General features: G+C 43.6%; 1 protein-coding gene across 3 annotated transcripts in view; it reads left to right on the forward strand.

Annotated features, from left to right (window-relative positions):
* Positions 1–2,321: 2,321 nt before the first annotated feature.
* Positions 2,322–11,015, forward strand: part of DDR1 (discoidin domain receptor tyrosine kinase 1) — a 76,867-nt gene continuing 68,173 nt past the window's right edge. The window contains exon 1 of one of the 3 annotated variants that reach the window (XM_042451000.1): positions 2,322–2,739. The gene's annotated coding sequence lies outside the window, so the exon portion shown is untranslated. The remainder of the gene's footprint in view (positions 2,740–11,015) is intronic. The other 2 variants (XM_042451002.1, XM_042451003.1) reach the window with 2 other exon arrangements.

Here is an 11,015-nt window from a genome sequence, read left to right on the forward strand (position 1 = left end):
GTGAGAGAAGGTGGGGCTGGTGGCTGAAAGAGACAGAGAGTTTTGTGGCATTTTGAAGACCAACAGATTTATTATGGCATAAGCTTGTGTAGACTAGATAGAACCCACTCCATCAAACATATCATGACAGCTTATGTCACAATAAATCTGTTAATCTCTAAGATGTTACAGGACACTTTCTTTTTTCGTGTGCTTGATAAAACAAATGGACACAAAGACCCTTCTTGTCAAAATAAGAATAGTTGTGAGAATTCGGAGAGAGAGGTGGGAAGGGAGGAGAACAGAATGCACCAATTACAACAGGATCCTGCCTCATCCTGGCACATTTATATCTTCTCTCCATCCAAGCTGGCTCCTAGTAAAAGAACTGGCTGGTCCCTACGTTTTGCAAAATGTCCTCTCCCCAGCCCTTAAAGAAATGTAAAATATTCCACATCCATATGTACGAACCAAACTCCCAGACTCCATTCAGGCTCATCCATAATCAAGAGAAAACCTTTTGACCTTGGAAAAAGCTTTCATATTTGTGACGTGCTGATTTTCTCCAGGCTTGGCTTTCACTCTTATTAATTCTGTAATTTCCAGTCTGGAGAGGCACTGTGGAAATCCCATTTTGAGATAGAAGCAAGATCTAAATCATGCCTGAAGCCAGGAAATCCTGAGTTTGGTAATGGCATGATTCACTCCTTATGTCCAGAAAGTTCACTTTGTGCCAAAAAATTAAAATGGTGTAAAATTCTTTGATGGACTCTGTGGTTGGCTCCTTCTTTTTCAGAATAAAACCAATTTTTTTTGTTCCCAGGGGGGAAAAGATAATACTTTGGCTGCATCTGCATTGCAGTGTTTAAATTAAATAGAAAATGTGATAATATGCAGCCTTGTCTGACTTCCTTGGCAAGTGGAAACAGTTGTGGATCTCCATATTCTGTCCTCACAGTGGCCTCTTGTTCTGAGTATAGGTTAGGTATCAAGACAATCAAATATTGTGGCATACCCATTTTTAAAAGAGCTATCCATATTTTCATAATCCACAATGAAAGGCTTTGCTATTGTGTGCTTTCAAGTTGTTTCTGACTTATGGTAAACATAAGGTTACCCTGTCATGGAGTTTTATTGGAAAGATTGTTCAAAAGGAATTTACCTTTGCTTTCCTTTGAGGCTGAGAGAGTATGACCTGCATCACGTAGTGGTTTGAGTATTGGACTGTGCCTTTGGAGACCAGGGAGTGAATCCCCACTCAGCCATGGAAACCCACTAGGTGACCTTGGGCAAGTCACATGCTCTAAGCCTCAGAGGAGGGAAATGGCAAATCCTGCTCTGAAAAAAGATGCCAAGAAACCCCCATGATAGGTTTGCCATAGGTTGGCCATAAGTTGGGATTGACTCGTTGTTGCTAACTGCCCTTGAGTCAATCTTGACCCATGTGGCGACCCTGTGGATAAGACATCTCCAAGACTCTCTGTCCTCCATTGCTCCTGCTTAGACCCTGTAAACTCATACTCATGATCTCCTTAATAGAGTCCATCCATCTAATATGTGGCCTTACTCTCTTTCTACTTCCCTCCACCTTTCCCAACAGTGAGTTCTCCCTTCTCACAATATGCCCGAAGTACGACAGCCTCAGTTTAGTTATCTTGGCTTCCAGGGTGATCTCTGGCTTGATCTTCTCCAGGACCCATTCATTTTCTCTTTTTGGCTATCCGTGGGATCCTCAGCATTCTTCTCCAGCACCACATCTCCAATGAGTTGATATTCACAACAACAAATGTACGTAGAGAGATCTTGGAGCACCTTCGAGACCAAGTGGATGAAAGAAGTTGGCAGCATGAGCTTTTGTAGACTTCAATCTACTTCCTCAGATGCGTTTGGTGGAATATGCTGTATCTAGGAGAGTGGTGGAGTCTTTTTCTTTGGAGGCCTTTAAACAGAGGCTGGATGGCCATTGGCTGGGGATGCTTTGATGGTGAGTTCCTGCATGGCAGAATGGGGTTGGACTAGATGGTCTTTGGGGTATCTTCCAATGCTATGAATTGAAGATACAGGTGGAATATCCTGTACAGTATCTTGGAGGGAGGTGGGGTCTTTTTCTTTGGAGGCTGGATGGCCATCTGTCACGGGGATACTTTGATGCTGAGTTCCTGCATGGCAGAAGGGGGTTGGACTGGATGGCCCTTGGGGTCTCCTCCAATTCTAGGCTCCTGTGATCCTGAGCGCCAGTGCCTGCCAACAGCTGAGCCAAAAAAAGGCGTGGGTTTAATTTCAGGGAGGCAGGGAGAAGGATTGAAAGCCAAAGGGAGGCGAGGAAAGGAGAAGAGGGAGGAGGGAGAGAGTTGCAACCAGAGAAGAAAGAAGGAATAAGGAAGAGAAGGAGAGAAAGGAAGAAAGGAAGAAAGAGAGAGAGGAGGGGGGCCAGTGGGACCAGAGTCTCCGCCCCAAAGGGCTGGCAAGGTCGGTGGTGGGAGCAAGGGCTGCAAAGGCTGGAGGAGATAGACCAGGAAGAACTGGCTTGGCAACTTCAGAGGCTACTCTTTCGTATGTTGCAAGAAAGGAACCGGATTCACTCCTGGTTGAGGTTTCTCTTACTCAGAGGATCCTCTTGCACCCGATCCCCTTGGCCTGACTTCCCGGACTGGATTACAAACCCAGCGATCGCCCCCGATCTTGGAGTGGATTCTCTGCCTTGCCATTCGGAGTGGATTCCTTGTCTCCTTTCCAGCAGAGAAGGACGCCCCAGGAAAGGTAATCGCCTTGTTTGTGTCACCTTCAACTGGGGCGAAGTGTTTGTCATTTGATGTAGGTCTTGTTGGGGAAAAGCAGGAGGGAAACACACACACACACACACACACACACAGATGTGTATCTGCATTGTAGAAATAATCCAGTTTCACCCCACTTTAAGTGCTGTAGGCTCTATCCTATGGGATCCTGGGGTTTCCAAAGGACCATTAACACCCCAAATCCAGTTTTTGTACTTTATGATCAAGGCAGCTGGCCCTGAATATATTTCCTGGGGCATGTAGATTTACAAAGCCTTTATACAAAGAGGGCTGGTGCCCCACAAAACTACACATCTCAGGGTTCTGTAAGATGGAGCCCTGGCAGTTAAAGCGGGATCAAACTGCATTATTTCTACAGTGTAGGTGCACCCTGAGTACCTGATCTTGCCTGGGCTTAGAGCCAAAGCCACCTGCTCCTTGGCTTCCAGTACAGAAGTAGATTTTTGGACTTAAGGAGCCAGTGGAAACCCCCCCCCCCCCCCAATTAGGTTAATTTTAAGGTTTTTATTTTTTATTTTATGGTGTATTTTTATGTTGTAACCCGCCTTGATTCTTTTGGGAGAGGCGGGATATAAATAAAATTATTATTATTATTATTATTATTATTATTATTATTAGAAGCAAAGTAGGACTTTTCCTTGACATGGGGCATACCAGTGTTTAGCAAATGAATCCTTCAGTGCCCTGTTTCGTCTTGGAAAAACATGAAGTGGTATTGAAGATGAGAGTACCCCTGACCATGGGCAGAGTGCCTTTCCCTCTCTGCCTTATTAAGCCCTTTCCTGTGGAAATCAGCCTGCAGTCTCCCTGTCCCCTTTCATGTTGTTCTGCATATGACATGACATGGTATCTCTATGTGTATGTTTGGTGTGGTTGTTCAGTCCTGTCTCTCTTTGCTTTTTTAGAGGGGTTTCTTCTCTGGAATAAATAATAATAATAATAATAATGGAGTGTTGAGTTTTCTGCAAGGAGATACAGCAAAAGCGTATTTAGTGTGGAGACATCTGTGCTACGTACTGTACTTATTTTGTACAGACATACTGTGTACTGTTTTGTACATGGAGTACTTTCCCTGCAGGGTTTTGGTCATATCTCAAGCATTGTGAGGAATGCCGCACAGTTGCGTCTCTTTCTGCAATAAAGGAAAAGAACCTAAAGGCACCAGATCCTATCTGAACTTGGAAGCTAAGCAGGGTCAGTTCTGGTTGGGACTTGGATGGCGAGCCACTGGCGAATATCATGGTGCTTTAGACTATATATGAGAGGAAGGTACTGACAAAACCACCTCTGAATATTCCTTGCCTAAGAGAACCCTAGGAAATCCATGGGGCCGCCACCAGTCAACAGGTGACTTGAAAGCATATGTGTGTGTTGTGTGCCTTCAAGTCATTTCCAATTTATGGCAAACCTATCATGGGGTTTTCTTGGCATGATCAGAGGAGGTTTGCCCAACTTCAGAGTCATAGTCCAGCACTCAAACCACTACAGCACACACACACAAACAAACAAACAAACACATTGCATAAGGGACAAAACTGTTTAGGTGAGGTTCAAGTGCCATATCACCTTCTATCTGTGCGTATCTGCCTTTTAAGTTTCCTAGGTGGGTTACAGACCGTCAGTTTGAAAAAGAGGCGTCTCTTCCAGATGCCCCTAACCCTATCACAGACAGAGTCCGTGACAAATGGTGGCGGCCGTTCCACACGGCCGCCGCCATATTGACGTAGTGGACGCTGTGTGTCCGCACATCGTGCCCTGGAAGTGATGCCGCGAGTGCGCGACTACTGCCTTGCGGCGTCTCTTCTGGGGCCCAGGAATCACTCTCCTTCCTCGGAGCGTCCGGGAGCCGCGCGGTTTGGCCGCTGCGGCTCCCGGACACTGCAAGCGGAGGCGGAGCCAGACCGCCGCAATCCGGCGGTCTGTAACGCACCTTAGAATAATAGAACAGAATCCTAGAGTTGGAAGAGACCTCAAGGGCCATCCAGTCCAACCCCCCCACCATGCAGGAACTCACAATCAAAGCATTACCAGGAGATGGCTATCCAGACTCTGTTTAAAAACCTCCAAAATAGGAGTGACCCCCATGAACCTCATAGAGTTTTCCTGTGTGTGTATGTGTTGTTTTCCTTCAAGTCATTTCCAGCTTATGACAACCTTAAGGTGAACCTATCATGGGCTTTTTTTTTTTGGGGGGGGGCAGTTTCTTCAGAAAGCCATGCCTCCTTGAGTCTGAGAGAGTGTGACTTGCCCAAGCTGTCACCCAGTGGGTTTTCCCGGCTAAGGGAGATTTGAGTCCTGATAGGGAAGGGATACTCAGAGTTGGTTTTTCCAGTTCCCTCCCTTGAAATGTAACCTACAGCACCTGGTATTTGTGGGCAATCTCCCATTCAAGTACTAACCAGGGCTGACCCTACTTAGCTTCCACAATCAGATGGGGTTTGGTGCCTTTAGGCTATGTTGGCCCCTAAATACAGTTGACCCTCCATATCTATAGATTTTTTTAATCCATGGATTCAAGCCTCCGCTGGTTAAAAATATTCCAAAAAAGATATAAATTCCAAAAAGCAAATCTTGATTGTGCGGTTTTATATAAGGGACACCATTTTGCTATGCCACTGTATTTGATCTGAGTTGAGCATCCACAGATTTTGATATCCATGGGGGTCCTGGAATCAAACCCCAGTGGATACCAAGGCCTCCACTGTACTCAGGACTGGGAGTAAATTGGGAGCTTGTTTTGCCCACATTGTGAAGAACCTGGTAAAAAGTGAGATCACGTCTGACCCATTGGATAATAATAATTCCCTTTCCTTTGAATCTGGATTTTCTTTTTGCCTGGATGAGGTATCCCAGGCAGGAGGCGCCTGAGACCCCAGCGTGTGCAACGTTGTCGCTCTTGGCTTCCCATTTTTCAGGGATGACGCCAGCTGTTCCGAAAGAAAGGCAGGTGGCCTGTGCGCTTTTGTGCTTCCTGCATATGTGCCGGGAATGTGGAGTGGCTCTGAACAAGTGCACTGGATAGGCTGATTTAACAAGAACAACAGCAAATCATCTGCTGGCATTTATTTATATGTTTTTAGAGATCAACCATGCACTTAAATTTAAAAATTAATATTTTGTATTGAAAGGGTAGTAAGACTGAGGCTAGCCTTCTGGACAGAATTTCTGTAAGATTGATTATGGAGATTAAGTAACGGAAGCAATTGGAACACTTAGGAAATACGCCATAGACAGTTATGCATTCTTGTTACTGCTAGCGGCAGCATTAGATCGGAGCCCAGTTGCTTGCTTGTTGTTATTTGACATCACATCTGCTTCGATTTATGGCAGCCCTGTGAATGAGAGACCCTTATGAGCCCTGGTTATTAACAATCCCGCTCCGGTCTTGCAGACTCAAGGCTGTGGCTTCCTGCATTGAATCAATCCATCTTTAATGTGGCGATCGGTATAGAGAAAATGGAATGGCACAGATGATTCTGACTTTGGTATTTATTGATGAGACGACCTGTTTGCTAGTCCTAACTAAAGTAGGCTTAATGAATCAATTGATAGCACTTAGATAAATCCCATTGATCCAGTGATTCTGATTTGAGCCTTAGCAGTATGGGAGAGTCAGCATGGTGTAGTGGTTTGAGTGTTGGACTATGACTCTCATAGAATCATAGAGTTGGAAGAGACTGCAAGGGCCATCCAGTCCAACCCTCTGCCATGCAGGAAATCCAGATCCAGACTCTGGAGGCCAGGGTCCGAATTTATGCCTGGCCATGTAAACCCACTGGGTGATCTTGGCAAGTCACACTCTCTCAGCCTCAGAGGATGGTCATGGCAACCCCCCTCTGAAGAAACGTGCAAAGAGAACCCCATGAAGGGTTCACCTTAGGGTCGCCATAAGTCACAAACAGACTGAAGGCACACAGCGGCAAACAACAAAATACATCATATGTAATGAGTGCAGACATGAAATCACTGTAGATTTGTCATCCTTTGATTTTTGTAAATACTTTGTCCTGTAATGACTCAGCTTCAAGAGTGATAAGAGGCAGAGAATGGAAAGGTTATGTTTTGTTTTGTTTAGAACTATGACTTCCAGAATCCACCAATCAACTTATTTTGTACCTTTGAGAAATCTGCAGGAAGCCCAAAAGCAGTGGGTGTTAGGGCCACCCCAAGACTTCTTCCTACCTGAGGAAGAGTAGCAAATGATGCCATGCACCCATCCCTCCAAGTCAAAGTGCATGTAGTACCCAAAGCTATTTTGGCACAGGAGAAAAAACAAACAAAAACAAAATCAGACAAGGACCTTTTGCCACCGAAAGTCAGTTCACTGGAAGAAAGGTGGAATATAAATGTAACTACTAAAATAAATAAATTATGTTTCCCATTGGCTTGATGGTGTGTGGAAGTGTGCAGAGCACATCTCTGTTTTCAAAGGCCCACTGCACTTCTCCCAGACTCAGAGGAGGCTGGACCAGTCAGCATTTGAGACTGATGCAACAGGTTAGTTACTTGAGAGGACTAAGTTTCATGTTGGTGTCCTTGAACATGCACTTTCCCCCTCCCATATAAGTGAATGGCTGGCATTCATCCATAATGGAGATAATTAGAAAGCTCAGGACAATGAGATTTACTGCCAAGCAAGTTGTACATAAAATTATACCCTTAATTACCCTGGATTGCAACCCTTTGCTTACTTATAGGGGAATAAGCCCCACGAAAAACAGCAGGAGGATGGCGTGTGGCGTAGCAGTTTGAATGTTGGATGATGACTCTGTAGACCAGGGTTTGATTCCCAGCTTGGCCATGAAAACCACTGGGTGAGACACACTCTCAGCTTCAGGAGAAGGCACTAGCAAACCTCCTCTAAACAAATCTTGCCAAGAAAACTCTGTGATAGGTTCACTTTGTTGTTGTGTACTTCCAACTCATTTCTGACTTATGGTGACCCTGAGGCAAAACTATTGTGGGTTTTTCTTGGCAGGTTTCTTCCTCTGAGGCTGAAAGAATATGACTTGCCCAAAGTCATCCAGTGGGAAGTTGAAGGCTTTCAGTGGGTTTATATGGCTGAGCTGGGATTTGAACCCTGGTCTCCAGAGTCCTAGTCAAACCACTACACCATGCTGGCTTTCATAGGTTCACCTTAGGATCACCATAAGTCAGAAACGCTTTAAGGCACACAACAACAACAACAACAACAAAACACAGCAGGACTGTCATGGGAAAGTCATTGTATCAGAGTCAACATGGGGCCTGCAGAATTGGCCCAGATCTGATGGAGCCAGATTGTTACTTGGACCAATTGTGAGAAAAGCCCGATTTCTGATGCAAATAAGCCAGTGATCAAGTCAAACATGTTTTAGAGGCTTGTTTCTTGAATGCTTTGGGACTTGCACTATAAGATTCAAACTACAGGAAAAGACATTCATTAGGAATTAGGAAGAACTTCTTGACTTTAAAAGCTGCTCAAGCCTGGTGGAGTCTCCTTCTTTAGAGGCTTTGAAATAGAGACTGGATGGCCATCTCTTGTTGGTGCTTTGTATATTCTTGCACGGCAGGGAGTTGAACTGGATGGCCCTTATGGTCTCTTTCAACTCCATGATTCTGTGAGAATTAGCCAGTTTAAACTAATTGGTCCACTGTAAAAAGAGAGAACAAGAGTGTCTTGTGCCACAAGAGTCACTGCAGGGGTGCTAACTTGGAGATGATCCAGAGGGTCCTGTTTTGATTTATTCGGAGTACAGTATAGGAGTTTCACACAGTTGCCCTGTGTTCATTGCCAGAAGTGTAACTGCTAAAGAGATTCACAATACTGTAATAGCTGTTGTTATCGTGTGCCTTCAAGTCATTTCCAACCTATGACGAGCCTAAGGGAAGCCTATCATACGGGTTTCTTTGGCAATATTAATAATATCAATAATACTACTAATAATTGATTAAGTGGGAGTTGAAAAAAGTTATATTGTACACCAGTGGTTCTCAATCTTTGGTCCTGCAGGTATTTTGGAACTTCACCTCCCAGAAGCTCTCGGGCAGCATGTGCCCTGATCAAGAATTCTGGGAGTTGACGTAATTGACATACATCAAACCAACTCATAAACAAACCAGAAAAATAATAAAAGAAGAACGTAACAAAACAAATTTATCATCCAACATCTCATATACTCCCTATAAACATACTCCTCCTATCAGTCAAACTCATCTTATCCATATGTAAAAATATCATCAAACCCATATTGATTTTGTCAGTGTGTTAATTTGATGTACGATTAATTGAAATAAAGATTAATAAAAAAAGAATTCTGAGAGTTGAAGTCCCAAGCAGCTGCAGGACAAGAGATTGAATACCATTGGTGTAAACTATTTCTGATCAGGATTTCAGACAGCCATGTCATCTTCCAGGTTATCCATTGGGTTCCCCTCCCAACCATTTATCTGCCCCCATCTCCTTCTAGTAGACACTGGCTACTAGTGACTAGTAAGCATGTTGAAGCATGACAGAGTAGTTTGAGTGTTGGACAATAACTCTGGAAGGACAGGGTGAAATCCTCGCTTGGCCACAGAAAGCCACTGGGTGACCTTGGGCAAGTCACACTCTCTCAGCTCCAGAGGATGGCCATGACAACTCCCCTCTGAAGGAACTTGCCAAGAAAACCCCATTATGGATTCATCTTAGGTTTGCCATAAGTTGGAAACTATTTGAAGGCACAACACCAACATCAACAACAAGACTACTCTGAATAAATATTGTCAAGAAAACACTGTGGTACGTTTAAGTCAGTGTTGATTTGAAATGTAAGTGCAACAAAAGTAGTAGTTCAACAAAGGAATGAGCCAAAACATGGTGGTATCTTAGCTAAGCTGATGGAATGGCCTTGCTTTCTTTCTTTTCTGTAAATCAATAAGCCATTATTCAGGAGTCTAATCTGCACTGCCAAAATAATGCAGTTTGACTTTGCTTCAGGTGCCATGGCAACTTATTCAGAGTAAGCTTGGCATTCCCTCCCTATAGAATTCTTGGATTTGCAGTTTGTTGTGGCACTTTGCTGTCTGATAGAGAAGGCTATTTGGAACATAAATTTGTAAATGTGGATTTTAACGTGTTGTAAGCCGCTTTGATTGTCTTGTCACAGAAAAGCGGGATATAAATAAAAGTTTTATTTATTTATTATTATTTATTAAGACTAAATATTTGACAAAACAACCAATCCCAGAATTCCATAACACTGAGCCATGGCAGTTTAAGCAGTGTCAGACTGCATTATTTCTGCAATGTAGATTAGACCAGAATTGTCTTGAAAAAATATAACAACAAAATGGTGTATGGTATGGGCTATTCTGAGTCCTCCCACCCCTAGCTGCAGTAAGATATTTTCCCTAAAGATTTTTTAATGGTGTAGTTCTGCAAACCTTAGGTCCCTCGTGCCTGTTTCTGTTTTATGCATGGATGGTGACACTTGTGCTATGCACTGGAAAATGAGTGTGCATCTATGAGTGTGCATCTATCTGTCTATCTGAATCTGAAGCATTTTCGTATGTATTTTTATTTTTTTAATTCTCTTAAAACAGCATACAGAAATAAGTATAAACAATCCCTACAATTAAGATTACAATCTAAATGGCATAACACAAAAGGAAAAGGGATTTGAAGGGATGAGGGGAAAAATCCCACTACTTCCACTATTAAGTTATTATAATGATCAGCTAGAGCAGTGTTTCCTAAACGTAGGTCTTCCAGATATTTTGGACTTCAGCTCCCAGAACTCCTGACTGTTGGCCAAGCTGGCTGGATCTTCTGGGAGGCAAAGTCAAAAAGACCTGGAGGATCAAAGTTTGGGAATCACTGAGCTAGATAGCCAGCAGAGTGGAATGGTTTGGAGGTTGGAGTACATAAGAGCAGGGTTTGATTCCCTGCTCAGCTGTGGAAACTCACTGGTTGAATACATACAGGGGTAGCAGTGTTGGCCATGGAGTAAAATATAACAAAGTCCCAAATCCACAAAACAGCAATACTGAAAAGCATAAAATAAATATATCATGCAAGTTGGGCATATCACATACTCTCTGACTCAGAGGAAGGCAATGGAAAACTGCTTCAGAAAAAAGGTTGCCCACAAACCCCTGTGACAGAGTCACCTTAATCCAGAGTCAACCTGAAGGTTCATACTGTACAGTAAGAGCAACAAATGGGCATTAGAAAAGAAGAGAGCCAGCGTGGAGTTTGAGTGTTGGACTGTGGTTCTG

The sequence above is a fragment of the Sceloporus undulatus genome, chromosome 2, assembly GCF_019175285.1.
Source record: "Sceloporus undulatus isolate JIND9_A2432 ecotype Alabama chromosome 2, SceUnd_v1.1, whole genome shotgun sequence".
Classification (NCBI taxonomy): Eukaryota; Metazoa; Chordata; class Lepidosauria; order Squamata; family Phrynosomatidae; genus Sceloporus; species Sceloporus undulatus.